Below are 22,584 nucleotides of genomic sequence, written 5' to 3'. Positions count from 1 at the left end.
CAGGCACCCACCACCACACCTGGCTAATTTTTTGTATTTTCAATAGAGAGAAGGTTTCACCATGTTAGCCAGGATGGTCTCGATCTCCTGACCTTGTGATACGCCCACCTAATCCTCCCAAAGTGCTGGGATTACAGGTGTGAACCACTGTGCCCGGCCAATGAGCAGTAATATTTTGAAAGGAATTTTTTTCTGAGAAGTAGGTCTCAATGGTCAGGTTCAAATATCAAGTAAACCATGCTGTAAACAGATACGTTGTATCCAGGCTTTGTTGTTCCACTTACAGAGCATAAGCAGATCATATTTAGCATAATTCTTAAGGGGCCTAGGATTATCAAAGTGGTAAACAAGCATTGGTTTCACCTTAAAGTTATCAGCCATATTAGCCACTAACAAGAGAGTCAACTTGTGCTTCGAAGCTTTGAAACCAGGCATTGACTTCTCCTATCTAGCTATGAAAGTCCTTATAATAGAAGCCTGTTTTGTCTACATTGAAAATCTATTGTTCAGTGTAGCCACCTTCAACAATTATCTTAGCTAGATCTTCTGGATAACCTGCTGCAGCACCTCCATCACCACTTGCTGCTTCACCTCTTTTATGTTATGAAGATGGCTTTTTCCCTTAAGCTTCATGAATCAACCTCTGCCAGCTTCAACCTTTTCTTCTGCAGCTTCCTCACCTCTCTCAGGCTTCACAGAATTGAAGACAGTTAAGGCCTTGTTTTGGATTAGGCTTTGGCTTAAGGAATTGTTGTGGCTGGTTTGGTCTTCCATTCAGACCAATAAAACTTTCTCCATAGCAGCAATAAGGCTGTTTGTCTTTCTTATCATTCATGTAATTCACTGCAGTAGCACTTTTAATTTCCTTCAAGAATTTTTTCTTTTCATTCACAACTTGGCTAACTGTTTGGCACAAATGGCCTCGCTTTAAGCCAATCTCTTGGCCTATCTCAGCTTTCCACATGCCTTCCTCACTAAGCATAATCGTTTTTAGCTTTTGATTTAAAGTGGGAGATGTGCGACTTTTCCTTTCATTTGAACACTGAGAGGCCATTGTAGGGTTATTAACTGACCTAATTTCAATACCACTGTGTCTCCAGAAATAGGGAGGCCTGAGGAGAGAGAGGTGAAGGGACAGCTGGTTAGTGGAGCAGCCAGAAAACACAACGATTATAGTTTAAGTTCGTTTATAGATCACAGATCACTATAACAGATATGATAGTAATAAAAACATCTGAAATATTGTGAGAATTACCAAAATGTGATGAAAAGACACAAAGTGAGCATATGCTGTTTGAAAAATGGTGCCAATAGACTTGTTCAACACAGGGGTACCACAAAACTTCAATTTGTAAAAAAAAAAAAAAAATCTGCAAAGGACAATAAAAGTATCCTTATATATAGATATAGATATATAAACATGAATATCCTATTGGGTCCATTTCTCTGAAGAACCCTAATTCAATGATTTTTACATTTCCTTATGGAAAAAATATGTCAACACTTGCATACTTCAATTAAAACCCTTAAATGTACGAACCCAGGACATTAAGAAAGTAAACACAGAAGCCTGACTCTGGAGAGAGGAGTAACATTGGAAGCTACAGATACATGGAATGTTTTGCACTTAACCCATTTGTATTTTTTTTTCTGAAACTTGCTCATTGTAAAATGAAAGATGGGAAAAGGACAGTGAGAAATGTTACAGTGGAGCTTACGGCGGAAAGCAGTGTGTCTTTGGGCTTTTAGTTACCCACTTCTGCTTCATTAATATAAATATGATACGTCCTCTTGCCATCACAGAGCAGTGCTCTGATCTTTTCACATTTCCACAGGACCATTTTGCATATTTCTCATTTGAAAAATAAATTAGAGCAACTATGCTAACCGAATGAGAACTAAAAGATCAATTCCAATAAAAAGGCATTCATATCAGCACAGTAATAGAAATGCTTTTAAATGCATTAGGAAGCTGGTGATCTTCTAACCTGTATTGTCTTTGTAACCTAATCTTACTCAGCATGCTACATTTAAATGGAATTTTTAAATAGAAATCAGAAAGTTAAACCATTTCTACCATCTTGCACCTGCTCCTGTGATTAAATTCTTAATTCATTCGAGGAAGCATATTAAATTATATTACCAATGCTACTTCACTTGTGTACATGGAAAAATCAATGAAGCAGCCATTTTTGAGTTTTGGCTCTGCTGCTTTCAGGTGCTCTGTTTTCTTTGGGTGGGTCTCTTACTTCCCACACTCCCTGTCAGTTTTCACTTATTTGAAATTTCATCAAGCTCCTAGTTAGTGTATTTTAACTGGCACATCCTTAGCTGAGTCCTAAGGTTCAAACGATCCTTTATATGCAAAAATGTAACCAAATTTCAATGAAAGTGCATATTGTCCAAATACATTTTCCAAACAGGCTCCAACACATTGTACAACGTTTCTCTGCTGATATTACCTTTAAATTAGACATTGTACTTGTTTTCTAGGGCTACAGTAACAAATTGCCCTACACAAGGTGGCTAAAAATAATACAGAACAACAATGATTTTTTTTCTCACACAGTTCTGGAGGCCAGAAGTCTAAAATCAAGTGTTTTGGGGGTTGATTCTTTCTGGAGGCTCTGAGGGAGAACCTGTTCAATGCCCTTTTTTCAGAGGACTTATAAAAGCACAATTTAATTATATAAGATGTAAAATGTGGTAAAAGATGTTTTAATAAAATATTTGCAACACATATAACATAAGAATTGATGGCTCTAATGTACAAAGATTGCCTACAAATTGATTAGAAAAAGACATTTTAAAAAGGGGGAAGAAAACGACAATTCATCAAAGAGGAAATACAAATGGGCATATTGTATGAAAACACAAGCAACCTTACTTTTGACTGTTGTCAGGGAAATGTAATATGAAAATGATGAGATATAATTATGTAACACATTAGATTGGCAACATATAAAAGAGACTGATACTTTCCAGTGCTTGTAAGGGTGTAGGGGACTAGACTTTTATATGCAAGCCAAGCAGAAATGTAAGTTGCTAAAACATTTTTGGAACATTATCTGAAAAAAATCTTTTTTTTTTCAAATTTCTGGGTTTTTATTAGAGTATTTTTAAAATGTGTACCAACTTATGGGGTACAAGAGAAAATGTGTAATGTGCATATATTGTGCATTGATCAAGTCATTATTCAGTGTGCTCATAATCAGAGTACAATACATTTTTAGTTGAAAACAGTTATCCTATTCTGTTATCTAATACTTCATTTATTCCTTTTAACTTACTATATGCTTGTGCCTTTGAACCCACTTCTCTTCCTCCCACCTCCTGCCTGCTTATCCTTCCAGGTCTCCCTTACTTATTTTTCGACTCTCAACCTCCATGTGTTCTAATTCTTTAGCTCCCGCATATGAGTGAGAATATGCAACATTGTCTTTTTGTGCCAGGCTTATTTCACTCAAGGTAATGACTTCCAGTTCCATCCATGTTGCTGCAAATGACATGATTTCATTATTTTTGGGGGCTGAATAGTATTCCAGGATACCACATTTTCCTTATCCATTCATCCATTGATGGACACTTACGTTGAGTCCATATCTTAGCTACTGTAAATAGTGCTGCAGTAAACATATGAGTGCAGATATTCCTTTGTATATTGATTTATTTTCCTTTGGGTAGATACCCAGTAGTGAAATGCTGAATCAAATGGTAATTCTATGTTTAGTTTTTTGAGGAATCTCCATGCTGTTTTCCATGGTGGTTCTACTAGTTTACATTCACACCAGCAGTATAAGAGTTCCTTTTTCTCTGCATCCTCGCCAACATCTGTTATTTTTGTCTTTTTGATAACAGCCATTCTGACTGGGGTAAGATGATATCTCATTGTGGTTTTGATTTACACTTCTCTGATTAGTGATGTTGAGCATTTTTTCATGTACTGTTCACCATTTGTATGTCTTCTTCTGAGATATGACTATTCATGACATTTGCTCACTTTTTAACGGGATTATTTGGGGTTTTTTTCCCTTTGACTGAGTTCCTTGTATATTCTGGATATCAATCCAATGTATGATGAATACTTTGAAAATGTTTTCACCCATTCAACAGATTGTCTCTTCATTCTGCTGATTACTTATTTTGCTGTGCAGAAGCTTTTTAGTTTAGTGAAGTCCAATATGTCTAATTTTGTTTTTGTTGCTTTTGCTTTTAAGATCTTAGTCATACATTATTTGCCTAGACTACTATCCAGGAGACTTTCCCCTAGGTTGTTGTCTGGCATTTTTATAGTTCCAGGCCTTACATTTAAGTCTTTAATCCATTTGGAGTTTATTTTTGTATGTGGTGAGAGGTAGGGGTCCAGTTTCATTCTTCTGCAGGTGGCTATCCAATTTTCTCAGCACAATTTATTGAAGAGGGTGTCCTTTCCCCAATGTAAGTTCTTGTCAGCTTTGTCAAAGATCAGTTGGCTGTATTCATATGGCTTTATTGTTTGGTTCTCTATTTTGTTCAATTGGTCTGAGTATCTATTTTTATATTGATACCATGCTGCTTTGGTTATTAGAGCCTTGCTATATATTTTGAAGTCAGGTAATGTTATGCCTCCAGCTTTCTTCCTTTTGCTTGGGATTGCTTTGGTACTTGGGCTCTTTTTCAGTTCCATATGAATTTTAGGATTTTATTTTTCTAATGCTGTGAAGAATGGTGTTGATGTTTTCACAGGGATTATATTGAATCTATAGATTGTTTTGGAAAGCATGATCATTTTAATAACATTTTTTCTTCTGATCTATGAGCATAGGATGTTTTTCCATTTGTTTTGTCATCTTCAATTTATTTCCATTCTTTTGCAGCTTTCTTTGTAGAAATATTTCACCTCTTTGGTTAAATTTATTCCTACATATTTTTTAGGTGTTTTAAATGGGATTGCCTTCTTGAATTTGTTGCAGCTTTTTTGCTCCCACAGATCAGTGAGTGGGAGGGAGTGGCACCCAGGGGCTTTTTCTCTCCCATTGTTAGGCAAGTGGGAAGGAGGGTTACAGGTCTTTTACTCCCACCACCCACAGCTCGGCAAGCAGGAGTGTTACAGATCTTTTGCCCCTGCAGTTCAGCGAGTTCTGGGTTCTTGTCCCATGACCAGGAGGAATAAGGTGCAGGGACACTGGAGAGTGAGTAAGGCAGAGTCGAATTTTATTGAGTGACAGAAAAAAAGCTCTCAGCTGTGAGAGGGGACCCAAAAGTGGGTAGCCATCTGTGAGGCTGAATCCAGGGTTTTTATGGGCTTAAATGGAGGAATGCTTGCTGATTGGTCCATGGCGGTCTTGGAAAAAACATCATTTGATTGGTTAAAGGGCATTATTCAGAAGGAACCAATCAAGAGACAGTCCCTGTCTGCCTACAAATTTGTCTATCTTTTGTTGCTATCAATTTCTTTCTCAGTTAGATTGTTATTGGTGTGTATGAAATACATTACTAATTTTTGCACATTGATTTTGTAACCTGTAACTTTACTGAACTGATTATCAAATCTAAGAGTTTTTTGGTGACGTCTAGGTTTTTCTAGATATACGATCATATCATCAGCAGGCAAGGCTAATTTCAATTCCTCTTTTCTTTTTCTTTTTTCTTTTTTTTTGAGATGGAGTCTCGCTCTATCACCCAGGCCGGAGTGCAGTGGCGCGATCTCGGCTCACTGCAAGCTCCGCCTCCCAGATTCACGCCATTCTCCTGCCTCGGCTTCCCGAGTAGCTGGGACTACAGGCACCTGCCACTGCACCCAGCTAATTTTTTGTATTTTTAGTAGATACGGGGTTTCACCATGTTAGCCAGAAAGGTCTCCATCTCCTGACTTCATAATCCGCCCGCCTCGGCCTCCTAAAGTGCTAAGATTACAGGTGTGAGCCACCGCGCCCGGCCTAATTCCTCTTTTCTAAATGGATGTCTTTTATTTCTTTTTCTTCCCTCATTTCTCTGGTTAAGACTTCCAGAAGTGTGACTTGCCAGAAGTGAGACTGTCATCAGTAACTTCTTCCTCTAGCAACTCCCAGCTCCTTCACTTGGCCTTTTCCTCTAATCTAATCCAGGCAGTTTTCTTCCAAACAGACTCAGTCCATCTATTATTTTTTTCTGTTGTCAATTCCTTAAAGTGAGGGAGCAGGAACTAAGCCAACGTACTTGGGTTAAAATCTTAGCTCTGCCACTTACCAGCTGTGTGACCTTGAGAAAGATACTCAACCTCTCTGTTCATCGGTTTTCCATCCATAATTTTAGGATGATAGGGTTACAAGGATTTAAGAAATTAATACAGGTAAAGTGCTTTGGACAGCATCTGGCACATAAGTAGGCATTCATGAACGTTAGCTGCTCTTCTTATTCTCTTGTAAAGTCAAAGAACTACAATCTCTTTAAATAAACAACCTAGTCCTAATTATTGTTACTTTAAAGTCACTTTATTACCAACTTTGAAGTCCAAACAAGTTTAATAAAAATTAACATAAGGATTGACATGACCCTTTTGGGGAAAAAAATCAACAAAATGTTTTTATAGAATTTAAAAACTGCCTACAATATTAACTGACTACTAACAATAAAATCTTAAGTCCCCCAACTGACTGAATGGATTCCCTCCGGACCAAAGGTACTTCAGAGAAACCTTAAAACCTGAATTCCCAGCCATAACAGGATAGAAGGTCAGATATGCCTCATTATATCCCTCCCTTTAGCAGTGTAGGCACAACACCTGACCATCATTAATGTTAAAATAGAAATCATAAGACTGATGGAAAAGATTCTTTTTGGCAATAAGACACCAAATTATATACAGGATCTAAGGCCATGCCAGTTAACAGTGAAGTCATGCAACCCTACACATAAAGAATAAACTATGCTTTAATGGCCACTAGGTTTTTCTTTTTTCCTAGTAGCTAAATAAGCATTGGCCTCAAGATGAGGAATATTAAGGCAATTGAAGCTCATCCATTGCCGAAGTTTGACTAACTGACCCCCACCCTGTTCCATGAGCCATGACTACATCTTTGATCAGACAAGAGACTGATTTCAGTAACTTTCTCCTGATAAGAGACTACCAACCATGAACTGGTTCTGGGCAGTTTACAGAGGCCACACACGCTGAGTGTCTTTGTGTCCCTGCTTCACCTTTTTATGTATACAGTCTAACTGTAATAAATTTAAATGTTAAGTCTCCACCCCAAAGTGAACATAAGACATAGGTAACATACATGTTTGTTTAGTACACATGCATTAGGACCCCCGTCATGAATACTTATAGCTCCTCCTGTAACCTGTTGAATATGTACGCTTAGCCAACTGTTTCCTGTCTCCTCCTTTCCTCCTTGGAAGTGCCTGCTATGTCTCTGCTGGAGGCTGTGCTGTGTAAGGATAGCCACCCTGCAAGTTGCAACCTTTTATAAGAAACAAAGCTCTTCTTTTCTAAATTTATAAGTTGTGTGATTTTTTTCAGTTGACATAGCAAAGCCAATGTCAAATGCCTTGTGTTGTAGCTTAAGAAATACAAAGTGAACCAACAATTTAAACTTCCACTTGTTGAGGGGCAAAAAAGAGGAAATTTAGAAAATGGAAAATTTGTTTTCTTATTAAAGTATAATACATCTGGTTATTAAATAATGCTGTTGATCTTTCTATTGTGTTTTTCATATCTGAAAATCAAAGTAAGGAGCATTCTATCAATGTCATAAAAGGTAGAAATAAATAAGAATATCAATTAGTTGACAGTACTCTTCATCAAAAATAGTCCATATTTTTGTGAAAATCAAGGACTTTGAATGAAAGATGCAGTAAGATTCTTCTATTCTGAAGAAATTCCACTAAATAGAAAATTGAAAAGAAGGAGGAAGGGAGAGAAGGAAACAAGGGAGGGAGAGAAGGAAGGAAGGGAAGAAAGGAGTGAGGAAGGCAATTGACTGACCATGCAGAGTTGTTCTCCAAGGAATCGTCTATCACCAAGTCATATCACTTTGCTTCATGAATATTATGAATATTCCTGAATCCCTCCTCTTCCTTCTATACCCACTGCTTTTGTTCTGGATCTCAGTGTTGCACCTCTCTCTCTCTTTCTCTCTCACTCTCCTTTCTTACTGCAACAACTTTCAGAGAAATCTTCTAAAATATTAAACTATTGGTCTCACTTCTCTATTTAAAGCACCCCACTGACTCCCCCCCTGCTTGTTAAACAGTGTGGCTCACAAGACTCATTTCAGGAACAAAGAAACATTGGATTTCATCTGCTCTATAGACCAAATGGACCTAACAGATATTTATGGAACATTTCATCTAATGGCTGCAGAATACACATTCTTCTCCTCAGAACATGGATCATTCTCAAGGATAGAACATATTTTAGGTCAGAAAATATGTCTTAAAACATTCAAAAAAATTGAAATAAAATGAAGCATCTTTTCTGACTACAAATGGAATTAGAAACGAGGGATCTTGGAAACTATATAAATACATGGGAATTAAACAATATGCTTCTGAATGACCAGTGGATCAATAAGAAATTAAAAAGGAAATTGAAATTTTTCTTGAAACAAATGATAATGGAAACACAACACACCAAAACCTGTGCGATACAGCAAAAGCAGTATTAAAAGGGAAGCTTATAAGTGCTTACATCAAAAAGAAGAAAAATTTCAAATAAACAGCCTAATGATGAATCTTAAAGAACTAGAAAAACAAGAGCAAACCAAACCCAAAATTAGTAGAAGAAAATAAATAATAAAGAGCAGAGCAGAAATAAACAAATCTGAAATGAAGAAAACAACGTAAGAGATCAATGAAACAAAAAGTTGGTTTTTTGAAAAGATAAATAAAATTGACAAATCTTTACCCAGACTGAGGAAAAAAAAAAGAGAAAAAAAAGACATTAAAACTGACACTGCAGGCCAGACATGGTGGCTCACAACTGTAATTCCAGCACTTTGGGAGGTCAAGACGGGTGAATCACGAGGTCAGGAATTCGAGACCAGCCTGACCAACATGGTGAAACCCCATCTCTCCTAAAAAAATACAAAAATTAGCCAGGCATGGTGGTGCATGCCTGTAATCCCAGCTACTCAGGAGGCTGAGGCAGGAAAATTGCTTGAACCTGGGAGATGGAAGTTGCAGTGAGCCGAGATTGCGCCACTGCACTCTAGCCTGGGCGACAGGGCAAGACTCTGTCTCAAAAAAAAAAAAAAAAAAAAAAAAACACGCAGAAATTCAAATGATCATTAGTGGCTATTATGAGCAATTACATGCCAATAAATTGGAACATCTAGAAGAAATTGATAAATTCACAGACACATACAACCCACCAAGATTGAACATGAAGAAATCCAAAACCTGAACAGACCAGTAACAAGTAATGAGATCAAAGTTGTAATAAAAAGTCTTCCAGTAAAGAAAAGCCCAGGACCCAATAGCTCCACTACTGAATTCTACCAAACATTTAAAGAAGAGCTAATACCAATACTCCTCAAAGTATTGTGACAAATAGAGAAAAAAACATTTTCAAACTCATTCTGTGAGGCCAGTATTACCCTAATACCAAAACCAAAGACACATCAAAAGAAGAAAACTTCAGGCCAATATCCCTGATGAATATTGATGCAAAAATCCTCAACAAAATATTAGCAAACTGAATTCAACAATGCATTAAAAAGATCACTCATCATGACCAAATGGGATTTATCCCTGGGATGGAAGAATGGTTCAACACATGCAAATCAATCAATGTGATATATCATATCAACAGAATGAAGGATAAAAACCAAAACCATACCATCATTTCAATTGATGCTGAAAAAGCATTTGATAAAATTCAACATCTCTTCGTGATAAACAAACTGAGCATAGAAGGAACATACCTCAACATAATAAAAGTCATATATGACAGACCCACACTAGTATCATACTCAACGGGGAAAAACTGAAAGCCTTTCCTCTAAGATCTGGAACAAGGATGCCCACTGTCACCACTGTTATTCATCATAGTACTGGAAGTCCTAACTAGAGTAACCAGACAAGAGAAAGTTATAAAAGCCATAAAAATAGGAAAGGAAGAAGTCAAATTACCCTTGTTTGCAGATGACGTGATCTTATATTTGGAAAACCTAAAGAATTAGAACTGATAAACAAATTTTAGTAAAGTTGCAGGATACAAAATCAACATACAAAAATTGGTAGCATTCTACATGCCAACAGTGAACAAACTGCAAAAGAAATTTTAAAAGTAGTCCCATTTACAATAGCCAGAAATAAAATCAAGTACCTAGAAATTAAGAATCGAAAAATCTCTATAATGTAAACTATAAAACATTGATGCAAGAAATTGAAGAGAACACAAAAAATAGTAAAACACTCCATGTTCCTGGATTGGAAGAATCTATATTGTTAAAATGTCCATACTACCGAAAGCAATCTACAGGCCCAATGCAGTCACTATCAAAATACCAGTGACATTCATTACACAAATAGAAAAAAAATCCTAAAATTTATATGAAATCACAAACGACCCAGAATAGCCAAAGCTATTCTAAGCAAAAAGAACAAAAGTAAAGGAATCACATGACCTTACTTCAAATTATTCTACAGAGCTACAGTAAGCAAAACAGGATGGTACTGGCATGGAAACAGATATATAGACCAATGGAAAGAATAGAGAACTCAGAAACAAATCCACACACCTAGAGTGAACTCATTTTTGGCAAAGGTGCCAAGAACATACACTGGGGAAAAGACGGTTTTTCAATAAATAGTGCTGGAAAACTGGATATCCATATGCAGAATAATGAAGCTAGACTCATCTTTTGCCATATATAAAAGTCAAGTCAAAATGGATTAAAGACTTAAATATAAGACCTCAAACTATGAAACTGCTACAAGAAAACATGGGGGAAACATTTCCAAGACTTGGTCTGGGCAAAGATTTATTAATACTCCACAAGCACAGACGACCAAAGCAAAAATGGACAAATGGGATCATATCAAGTTAAAAAGCTTCTGCATAGCAAAGGAAAAAAATCAACAAAGTGAAGAGACAACTCACAGAATGGGAGAAAACATCTGCAAGCTACTCATCTCACAAGAGATTAATGACCAGAATATATAAGGAGCTCAAACAACTCTCTAGGAAAACGTTTAGTTACCTGATTTAAAAATGGACAAAATATTTGAATAAATATTTCTCAGTGGCAAACAGGCATATGAAAAGGTGCTTAACATCACTGATCATCAGAGAAATGCAAATCAAAACTACAATGAGATATCATCTCATCCAAGTTAAGATGGCTTTTATCCAAAAGGCAAGCAATAACAAGTGCTGACAAGGATGTGGACAAAAGGGAACCCTTGTACACTGTTGGTGAGAATGTAAATTAACACAACCACTGTGGAGAACAGCTTGGAGGTTCCTCAAAAAACTAAAAATAGAGCTACCATACTTCCCAGCAATCCCACCGCTGGGCATGTACCCAGAAGAAAGAAAATCAATATATCAAAGAGATATCTGCACTCCTATGTTTGTTGCAGCACTGTTCACAATAGCCAAGATTTGGAAGCCACTCAAGTGTCCATAAATAGATGAGTGGATAAAGAAAAGTGATACTTATACAAACAAAATACTATTCAGCCATAAAAAAAAATTCAGTCATTTGCAACAACATGGATGAAACTGGAGGTTATTATATTAAGTGAAATAAGCCAGGTACAGAAAGACAAACATCACATGTTCTCACTTATTTGTGGAATCTAAAAATCAAAACAATTGAACCCGTGGAGACAGAGAGTAGAAAGATGGTTACCAGAGGCTGGGAAGGGTAGTGGAGGCGTTGAGAGGATGGTTAATGTGTACAAAAACATAGTAAGAAGGAAAGAATATGGCCTAGTATTTGATAGCACAACAGAGTGACTGTAGTCATTAATAATTTAATTATACATTTAAAAATAGCTAAACATATAATTAGATTGTTTGTAACGCAAAGGATAAATGCTTGAGGGGATGGATACCCCATCTTCCATGATGTTATTTTATGAATTGCATGCCCTTATCAAAACATCTCATGTATTCCATAAATATATGCCCATACTTTGTAAACACAAAAATTAAAAATAAAAAATTAATTTTCAAAAAGGAGACTTTTTTAGGGCCTCTTTACTTCCAGACTTAGCTTTCTATGATCCAGCCACTCTTCATTTTTTGTAATCCCTCAGAAGCCTCATGCTCTTTTTTCCCTGGGGCTTCTGGTTAAGACATTCTGCTCTAGATACCTCTTCCCTTCTAGAAGCTAACTTTTATCTCTTCTTAAAGTCTCAGCCTAGCTGACGCTGACTCCCAGAAGCCTTTCCTGTTCTCCACATCTTGGATAAGCATCCACTTCTCTGCTCCCTTGGCACCCTTATCACCATTGTTGCAAGCCATTTTGTCATTGCCCATATTTCCTGCCCTCATGTACATCCTTGAAGGCAGGATCTCTGACTGTCCTCAGCATCTGGCACAGCACCTGGGACATAGCAGGTCCTTCATATATACTGAATGACCACATCAATTATTTCAGATCACAGAAAAGCTTGAAAATTAATTTGTCCAGAACCATCTCATTTCTGGAATTTTTCTTTATTAATGATTCTGCTATGGTTTGCACAGTCCTTCACCTTTTCCTTCCTTGCGTTCCCCTTGAGCTCTATTGTTCTCATTGTTGACTAGGACAAACATGTAATCATTTTCTCAATCAAGCCCAATATTACTGTCCACCAAAATTTAGTAACTAAGGAACTTTGCAAGTCTCCTTGCATACCCCTAGGGTTGGAATGTGTTTTTTTTCCATCATGGTACCCCTGGGAACTCTGCATACCAAGGAGGAAACCATGACTTTGTAGCTGGGAGAAGAGTGAGAGAGTCTTTCACACTAACCAATTCCACGGGTTCCCACATTGAAGGAAACAAGAATGGTGGAAAAGAATAAAGGGAAAGAAAACAGAATAGAGGGCACCAGATATCATGTCTCATGTTTTATAGAGGAGGTTGTTGTTATGAGCTATTCTCATTGTGAAAACCACCAAATCTTTTCTTTCTCTGGCTCTTTATTGTGCACTCGGAGATCCCTTAGGCTATTTCATCAACTATCCCTGAATAAAAAGCCCCCACAAGACAGACACAAAAGGAAAGAAGGGCTGGCTTAATGCTGCAATTCTCCCTAGAAGGAAGAGGGTTTGTAATCAGCCTTGGCAGGGCCTAACTGTGCAGCAGCCCCAGTGTGGGTGCAGCAGCCCCAGTGTGGGTGCATCTGCCCCCGCACCATAAATTAGGAAAGCCACATTGGCCTGATAACTGTGAGGTTATGTACAGCTCTTGTTGTATGATATGCTCTCAGGTCTACCGTTAGGCCTTGCTGTGCTCCCAGAAGATGCCTCAGGTGAGGTGACAGAGACTTACTAAGGCTCCCCATCCCAATATATGGGGAGTTTGTTTGTTTCTCTTGACAGTGAACTGATCCTTGGAGGTGGTGTAGCTCTTGGACTGTGAGTCTTTTAGCTCAATATTCAAGTCAGGTATTAATTCAATAACTCTACTTTGCATCTAACTCTTGGTGTTTCCTGGAAAATTTTCCAGTGCTACACATTATGCAGTGAAGTGACACTCAGTTGAGTATATATATGCAGGAAGACAGAAATTGGTTGCTAAAAATATAGTGGTAAGTTCTCAGGGCATGTATTCCAGTGAATTATTAATAGAGTGTATGGGAAAATCTTGGCCTGCCACTGCATGAGGAAGATTTCTATGGAAACATTTAAAGCAATGAAGATGCCTTTACATGTGTGTTAAATTAGGAGTAAAATGAGAAGGCACATCATGGCCAGGTTTTGACTTTAAGGCTTTTGAAAACATGTATGTAATTATACTTTTCCAAGGTAAAAAGCTCTGATGTACTCCTCATAGCCATCATGGGATGCAGCATATCAAACATGCTTATAGTTGTGGCTGTATTTCATTCTTAAGAAAAGCCCATAGCTGTGGTACTCTCAGAGACTCTTTTCATATCTCCATGCAGAGTTTTCATGGTGGCTATCTCTCAAGATTCCAGATAAGAAATATATTTGACCTTTAACACACGGAGACTTGATAAATAAAATACATGAGAGTACAATAAAGCAAGGTGAGTTCTCTCCTCTATTGAATACACTAAGAGAAGTCCTTTTGACAGGATTCTGTACCCCACCAATGGGCCCATATTTAGTTGACTTCTCTAATACAATTCCACTTTTGTAAATGCTTAAAACATATTGACATGGTTTGTCTCTGTGTCCCCACGCAAATCTCATCTTGATTGTAATCCCCTAATCATCATGTGTTGAGGGAGGTACCAGGTGGGAAGTACTAGATCATGGGGGTGGTTTCTCCCATGCTGTTTTCGTGATAGTGAGTGAGTTCTCACAAAATCTGGCAGTTTACCCTGCTCTTGCTCACTCTTGCCTGCCACCATGTAAGACATGCCTCTTCCCCTTCCACCATGATTGTAAGTTTCCTGAGGCCTCCTTAGCCATGCGGGACTGTGAGTCAATTAAACCTTTTTTCTTTATAAATTACCCAGTCTTGGGTAGTATCTTTAGAGCAGTGTGAGAATGAACTAATACACACATATACCAATAGGTATGGGTAACTGAATAATATATTTCACTTAGGATATTGACAGTCTGTTTTCTAAAATTCCTACCAAGATGTTCTTAAAGCTTTGTTTTAAAAATCATCATTCACCAGAATGCTTTTTGGGTTTTGCTTCTATACTATCTTTTGGAATAGTATTCTGTGCCAGCATATTATTCATTAATTACTTAACATACACCAGGGCCCAAACTTAAAACAGTACCCAAAAAGTTAGCCACCAGAAACATTCTCCAGATCACAAGAAATGGAAGTTCCCCATGGAAAGTAAGAACAAACCTTCATGTTTTAATTGAGGAGTGGGAAATATACTTAAAGCATTAAGTATATTTAGAAAGATCAATCATGTTCTTTCTCTGGGAAAGTATATTCTTCCTCTGGGAAAGTATATTAAGAAAGAACAGTCATGTTCTTTCTCTGGGAAGCAGTTTACCAAAAGATTACAACTCTATTTTAAATTGATGAGATGCTGTTGAATTTTACATTTTTAAATGCTATACTTTAGCAATAAGAAAATATCATTTTAAACTTTAAGGGCACAGATCAGGTATATTTTGACTTTAACAATGAAGTAACATTTAACACTGCATTATTGTGTGGAGAAAATGAATACTAAGTTTACCTGAAAAAATTGGATGAAAAGAAATGTTTTAGTATTTTATTTTTCATTCTTAAAGTGTACTTGCTGTCATCTTTAAATGGGTAAAGTGAGGCAGGCTTTAAGACACTTGGAATAGTAGGTATGATTCACTGGTAGCTGTTTTAAAAGAATCATTGTAGGCCAGGCATGATGACTTACACCTGTAATCCCAGCACTTTGGGAGACTGAGGCGGGCAGATCACCTGAGGTCAGGAGTTCAAGACCAGTCTTACCAACATGGTGAAACCCCATCTCTACTAAAAATGCAAAAATTAGCTGGGCATGGTGGGACACACCTGTAGTCCCAGCTATTCAGGAAGATAAGGCAGGAGAATCGCTTGAACCCAGTAGGGGGAGGTTGCAGTAAGTAGACATCACATCACTGCACCCCAGCCTAGGTGGCAAAGCGAGATTCCATCTCAAAAAAATAAAAAAATAATTATTGCAGTTAGATAATTTGAGGTATCACCAGTGAAAGCATAAAAATATATGTTGCTGCATTAATTCTGCTTTTGTAAAATGTATGTCTCTTGAGAAATGAAAAATAAAAAAAATAAAGCTACAAATATATCATACAGTGATTGGTGAAATATTCTGTGCTCTCAGTCCAGACTCAAAACTCTGTCTGGTTTGAAAGCATCCTCCTTATAGTGTGCAGTCCTCTGCTATGACTGTTCAATGGATGTTGGTGTCTTTTAAAATAAATTTTCACTTTTTATCATCATTAGAGAGAAAGGAAAAGATACTGTGACTGTTCATCATTTTGGTGATTGTCAATCTAGGTGACCAGAAGATTGCTCATTTTATTTTGATATTGCTAATTTCCTATGAAATTGGCTGACAGAGGAAGTCTTTCCCCTTCTAAGTGTCTCCCTTCCCATTTCAGTGAATCTAATTTTTTCCATATTTGCAGACAGCAAGAAGGAGAATAATGGGGAAATACAAAGTTAAAGGATCTAAAAATCAGTTCCAACAATCATCTACTACAGCTATCAGTGATTGTACAGATTCCCAAAGCAGTAGTGAAGTTAATCATTCAAATTGTATTTATTGCCAGCCAATCATTTTTTTTTTTTGGCTGGCTTATATTTCTCAAACTAGCTCATAGTAAACTGGTAATTATATACAACATGACTCTATTGTTTCTTTTACATTTTTATTTTATTTTTACAATCTTGCAGAATTGCCTCTGCACCTTCCCTTTAGCCATAGCCAATTTAAGTATTTTTGTATAGTGTGAGAAACCTCCCCTGGAAAAATGCTGCATTATTAAGTTACAGATTCAGTTAAAACCCTAAATCATTTAAAAAAAAGAAAGAAAAGAAAAAGAAAGAAAGAAAGAATGCTTAACTTAAATTTTCAACAAATATGAATGTTATATTTGCTTTGCTTTGCTTTGCTGTGAGAGCAGCTTTCATGCTTATACCTATTCTGGGTCCTATAAAGCTTGGGATCATATATGATGGAAAATCAGAAAACCACTGGTAGATCTGCGATATGCTTCCAAAGCTTTCTGACCATTGAGTTATTTCAGGAAAGGTTTCTGCCATTCAACTCCACTTAATGGGAGTAGAGAGTTCAAAGACCACCCAATATCTCAGTTCTTCCAACACAGAACTCTTACAAAAGACCTTTGCTAATATATTAACCCACAGTGACCCTGCCTGTGGGTCAGAAGATGCCCCTTGGAGAACTTCTGATTGGCCAATAGTTTGGTTAATTAATTTTAAAAGTTAAGGTGGATAAAGCAGACAATATATAACTCTGAACACTGTTTTAGCCTAAAACATACAAATGTACTTCCATTCAACCACATTTTAAAGTTGAGCAAAGGCTTTTCAATAAGAACCCATCAGTTAAAAAACCAAATCACCGTTTTCACATAAACTATATCCAAAATGCATCATCTACGACTACTATCAGTTTGGACAACTTCAAAGTAGAACAAAAATTTAAAGATTCTTGCAAAGTAAGTTGAGTAGAAAATCTATGAATTTCATGATTTTTTTCCTCCAGTCTTTTACATCATCTCCACACCTAATTGAACAGCAGTTTTCTATTTCTTGGCAACTTCACTTTTTTAGCTTTTGTAAAATATTTCCTTGGTTTTCACCGAAATGACAACTGTTGTCACACTCAGATTGTATCTGTTTAGAGGATATTTTACTAAATTATACGATTATGATTTTTAAAATACAACTGAAATAAACAGGAATAAATACAACTGACTACTGGCAATCAAACAACTCAATCAGTGGAAACAGGTACACAGGCTTACAAAAGAGCAGTGCACTCCTGAAGTGTGGATGCGGGCATAACTCAGTAAATTTCACAGAAGGATTGGAGACTCTCTAGTAATCTGGTGACTTTTTAATAGGACGTTATTTAAAGGAGAAAATATAACAACTCCAGGTAAATTAGTAAAAACTATGGCTTCTACTATTGTTCAGACTCATTAGATGACAATTTTTGGTTATTTTCTGCTGGGCATCAAGAATCCTGCATCTGGGAATACAGAATAAGGCTGCCCAATGTGTCAGGCTGGTCTCTCCAGTATCACCAGAATATGACCCCATGTTCCACTGAACATTTGTTCACCTAGATGTCCTTCCTACCACTTCATCTCATAACGCCCTGCTGCACCCAGTACTGCAAGATTCGCTGATGTGCCTCAGGTGTTTGGATATCAGCCACATGGCAGGATTTAATCCTGATAAAAGGGCTGAGATCCTCAGTCACCCAGACAGCTATTTTCCTCTTCACACACACCGTTTCAGCATGAAATATACAGTAAATCAACTAAAGTTGATTTTCTCCCCCCCATATTGCAATCAAATGGAAGATGTATTACACTGCTCCTTGGAAGACTCAAGTGTGCCTAAGCATTCGTGAGACCTTTAGAATGGCCTTATATGTTCCTGATATGTCTGTTACTGATGTTTTAAACAGAAAATATGAAGGAAAAGAAAACTGCTGAAACAGGATTGAAGTTCCTGATCGTGTTGTTTTCTGTTGGTGTAACTAAAATGTAAGGAGTATACATTTCATGATTCTGTATAAATGAAACCCTATCCCACTCTTTAATTTGCTAAAACATGGTAAAGTAAGGGGCTGACAATGTTTTGTTGAAACTTATTTAATTCATAAAGTAGACACTTCTTATGATAATAATGCTTGTTGGTACAGTACTTAATCATCCTGCTTGTGTGGACAACCAGAATTTATCAAGAAAATTCTGTAAGACTTGGATATATATTTTTTCAATAAGAAAAAAATATTTATTTTAGAAAGAAATAAATGTGTGAACATTAATGAAATATCATATATTAGAGCTATAATGGTATATGACAAAAGCTCACTGGAGCTGCAAATTAACCTACTTTTTAATGATATCCTAAGTTCCTTCAGTACAATTATTGTATCAAATTTCCTATGAATGCTCAACAAAACGTGCAGTTTGAACATTGTGAAAACTAGAAACCGTTGAATCAGGAAAAAAACACCACTTATTTATGTAGCTTATTTTGGACAAACTTTTAAAATAACTTTCATAACTACAGATGGCCTTAGATGCCAGCTGCCCTGTGCTTCTGGAAGGAATTAAAATTCCAACACCACTTGTTGCCCGGGTGTGACACATGGTGATGGTTCCTCAGCTGGAGTGGTGTTATCACTGTATTGGTCCTCACATTTAGAGCTCTGGACATCCTTTATGATATCTCATGTGAAATTTTGGCATTATTTTTGTGTCTTCTGTTGATGAAATTACATTCTCATTATACATGTTGTGTTAAGTCTGGCAGTTTTGTTCACCAAATCCAAGAAGCAGTGTTTTACGTAAAATATAAACTAGAATCTTTTTAGTCTTATAGTGGTCACGTGTAGGTATACTTTAAAATCAAAGCACTATAATTTTTATTCGAAGACTTTTTTCCTTCATACCATTCTTGCACACCAAAAACTAGCTTAACAGGCGATCTATTCTGAGTCAATGAGGCAATTTTGACAGGATGTTGTTTAGATTCTCCATTTAAATGGAATCGGTAGTGGCAGCTACCTCACAGAGTTCTTGTGAGAATTCCTGTGAAGTGCTTAGCAAGGTGCCCTGGCCGGCTGCTGAGCACTGCATCAGCAGTTACTGCACTCAGAGTCTGACCCCTGCCTTCACTGTTTCACTCCTCCTTCTCCCCAGGAGCCGCCATTTTCCCGGCCCTGCCACAGCCACAACTTCCGCTCCTCCTCCTGCCTCCACCACCAAGGCACCCTGGGGCATTCATGGATCCCTGGTTCAAATTACTCTTCCATTAACAGAGTCCTGCACCGGCCCCACCTCATCCGGAGTGGAAGCCCTGACTGTCTGCCTTGCCATGGCCATTCCCTCTCTGTCCCCATTTCCTGCTGCTCCCTCTGTGGTTCCTCAGCTCCAGCCACAGTGGGCGATTTGAGGCCCCTGGGACGCACACCACAGGCAGGGCCCTGCGTCTGGGCTTCTACACTCGCTGTTCCCACTGCCCAGAGTGCTTCTCCCCTAGTGTTTGCATGCCTTACCTCCACACTTCCTCCAAGACATCTGTCACCTTCTTCCTGAGGCCTTCTCTGACCACCCCACATGAAATCGCAACAGTCCTGCCGCCCCAGCACTTTCTGTCCCTTTGCACTGATCTATATTCTACACAACTCTCATCACCCTCTAATATACTTGGTGTTATGTAAACTGTGTGTCTCACTCTTCTAGAAGGTAGTCTCCACAAGAGCTGATATCTTTGTTTATATCCCCAGCACATAGGACAGTATGAAGCACATGGTAGGCCTACAATAAATATTTGTTGAATAACTTAAAACTGCATGTACATGCACACTACTAATGCTGCTTTTTAGCATGTGAACTGTCTGATTAACAAATTTCATTATCAATCTTTTTTACTCAGGAACCCAAGAACACTTGTCATCCAGGAACACACATCGTGGAAGAAACAGATGAATGCAAGATGCCTTGAGTGTTCACTGTTAATTATGAAGAAGTACTAATAGATGATGTTTTGACTGGTGGGAGCAAGTTGAAGGCTGCTGACAGCAATGAATAAAATTATTTTTTTGGAAGATGAGAAAGCCATGGGAGATGGGAAGAGCTGGATGTTTCAGCTTGACATGGGTTCATTAGGCCTGGGGTGACAACTGAGTCAACACTCAAGAGGTCCTACAGCTCCACAAGCTCCTCTTCATCTCTACAAGTAAGATCCAAGAATCCTAAAACACACTGGTTATTTGAAGGAATGGGCTCAGAGAAGAAATAACCATATTTGTTAGTCAGAATGTAGTGGGTGTGGCCATGGGTACTTGTACAAAAATCATCTCAGTGGTTCACTGGCAGCCTAGCAAGATGTGCTACTGGGTCCACTTTTACAGAGAAATAAACTTGGGCACAGACATAAATCCAAGCCACGTAGCTGGAAAGTGCCATAGTCATAATGGAGCCTAGGGCTGCAATCGCATTCTGTTTCCACTTCACCAAAGCAGCTTTCCATCCATCCTACCCTCAAAACAAGAATAGCATAAGTTACATTCACAATATTCCATTTACAAGGCAGAGAAGTATGAGACTGTCTTTTAAAAAGAATTTCATTTGATAAATGTCCTACCTTCTGGTACTTACAGGATTGATTCTCAACTCTCAGAAGAGTCAACTATTTAGAGGATTCATTTCCTGCCTCTTCAGCTTTGGTTTTATTTTAAATCTTGTTGGCAAATTAATAGAAGGGAGGTTTTCGGGATCACCTATGTGATCCAGAGCTGAACAGGAGGGGAGTTCAGCTTAGGTTGATTGATCATTACTTCCTGGGGATAAGGGAGGAGCAGGGGAAAGGCTAACGTGAAAATACGGTACTGCATCCTGAAATTGAGTTTATCTGGGCTATATTTTAGTCACGAAAAATTGAGGTTTTATGAATGATTTTTTTTAAACAGTCATGTTTTTCTCTTTGATTTTTTTCTCAACAAAAAATAGAAAATAAATATCTGACCTTAAGTGTAGATAACCTCCAACAAATACAAATTGAGAATGAAAATCAGACAAGCAAATCAGGGTGTGCACACTCAAAGGAAATTGCAAACTAGAGTACATGATGCAATTTTACCTAAACACTGAAATTTCTTACAAATCACTTTGAACAATGACAAACTGATGGCATCCATGACTTTTGAACAGATTGTGCAAACTCTGAAGGAAATGCTTGAAATAAAAAATAAATCTAAATTTTAGTTGCATAACTTCTATCAGTTGCTATTCTCTTTATGGTCTTCTATATGATACTTTTTTTGAGATTCAAGCCTATAGTTCTTTGGTCAAAGATAGAGCTTAAAAATAGTAGAGCCAAAAGCACTACTACTATATCATTTTTATATTAACACCTGGTAAGCCAAGTTTATTTACTGAGTGTTATTGATTCTAAAGAGGCTTTCTATTATGTAATAGTTTTCACAGACGTAATTTTCACTTTTTGTGATAGGCAGCACATTTTTCCAGTTAAATAAGAAATCTCATTAGTTAGAGTTTGTTTGTTTGTTTGTTTGTTCGTTTGAGACAGAGTCTTGCTCTGCTGCCCAGGCTGGAGTGCAGTGGCACAATCTCGACTCACTGCAACTTCCACCTCCCGGGTTCAAGCGATTCTCCTGCCTCAGCCTCCTGAGTAGCTGAGATCACAGGCACATGCCACCACACCCGGCTAATTTCTGTATTTTTAGTAGAGACAGGGTTTTGCCATGTTGGCCAGGCTGGTTTTGAACTCCTGACCTCAAGTGATCTGCCTAGTTCGGCCTCCCAAAGTGCTGGGATTATAGGCGTGAGCCACTGCGCCCGGCCTAGTTCAGTTTCTTTAGAAATGTTTTACTTCTCTTGGAGTACTATTTGCCAAGATATTATAGTTGAATGGACGGTCCACGGAAAAAAAAACAATTATTCCACAGTTGGTAGCAGCATATTTAGACATAGCATATGCTATATGGCTACTGAGCTATATGATTATAGCTCAGAGGACTGTAGTCACTTATGTTGACGGCTGGGCCGTTGCTCATATTTTTGGGGAAAATAAATAGATTTACCAAAATCCTCTGCCTCTTAACACTATAGAAACACCAGTGATTCTGAGATAATATTTTGTTTGTTATAATTCATAATTTACTTAGTTTCTCCTAGACTTTGTTTACTAAAGTAAGTAAAATAATCATTTTAACTTAAAAAATAGAAAATTAAATGATATAATTTCTG

Source organism: Pan paniscus, chromosome 10 (assembly GCF_029289425.2).
Source record: "Pan paniscus chromosome 10, NHGRI_mPanPan1-v2.0_pri, whole genome shotgun sequence".
Classification (NCBI taxonomy): Eukaryota; Metazoa; Chordata; class Mammalia; order Primates; family Hominidae; genus Pan; species Pan paniscus.
This window is presented reverse-complemented; position numbering follows the sequence as displayed.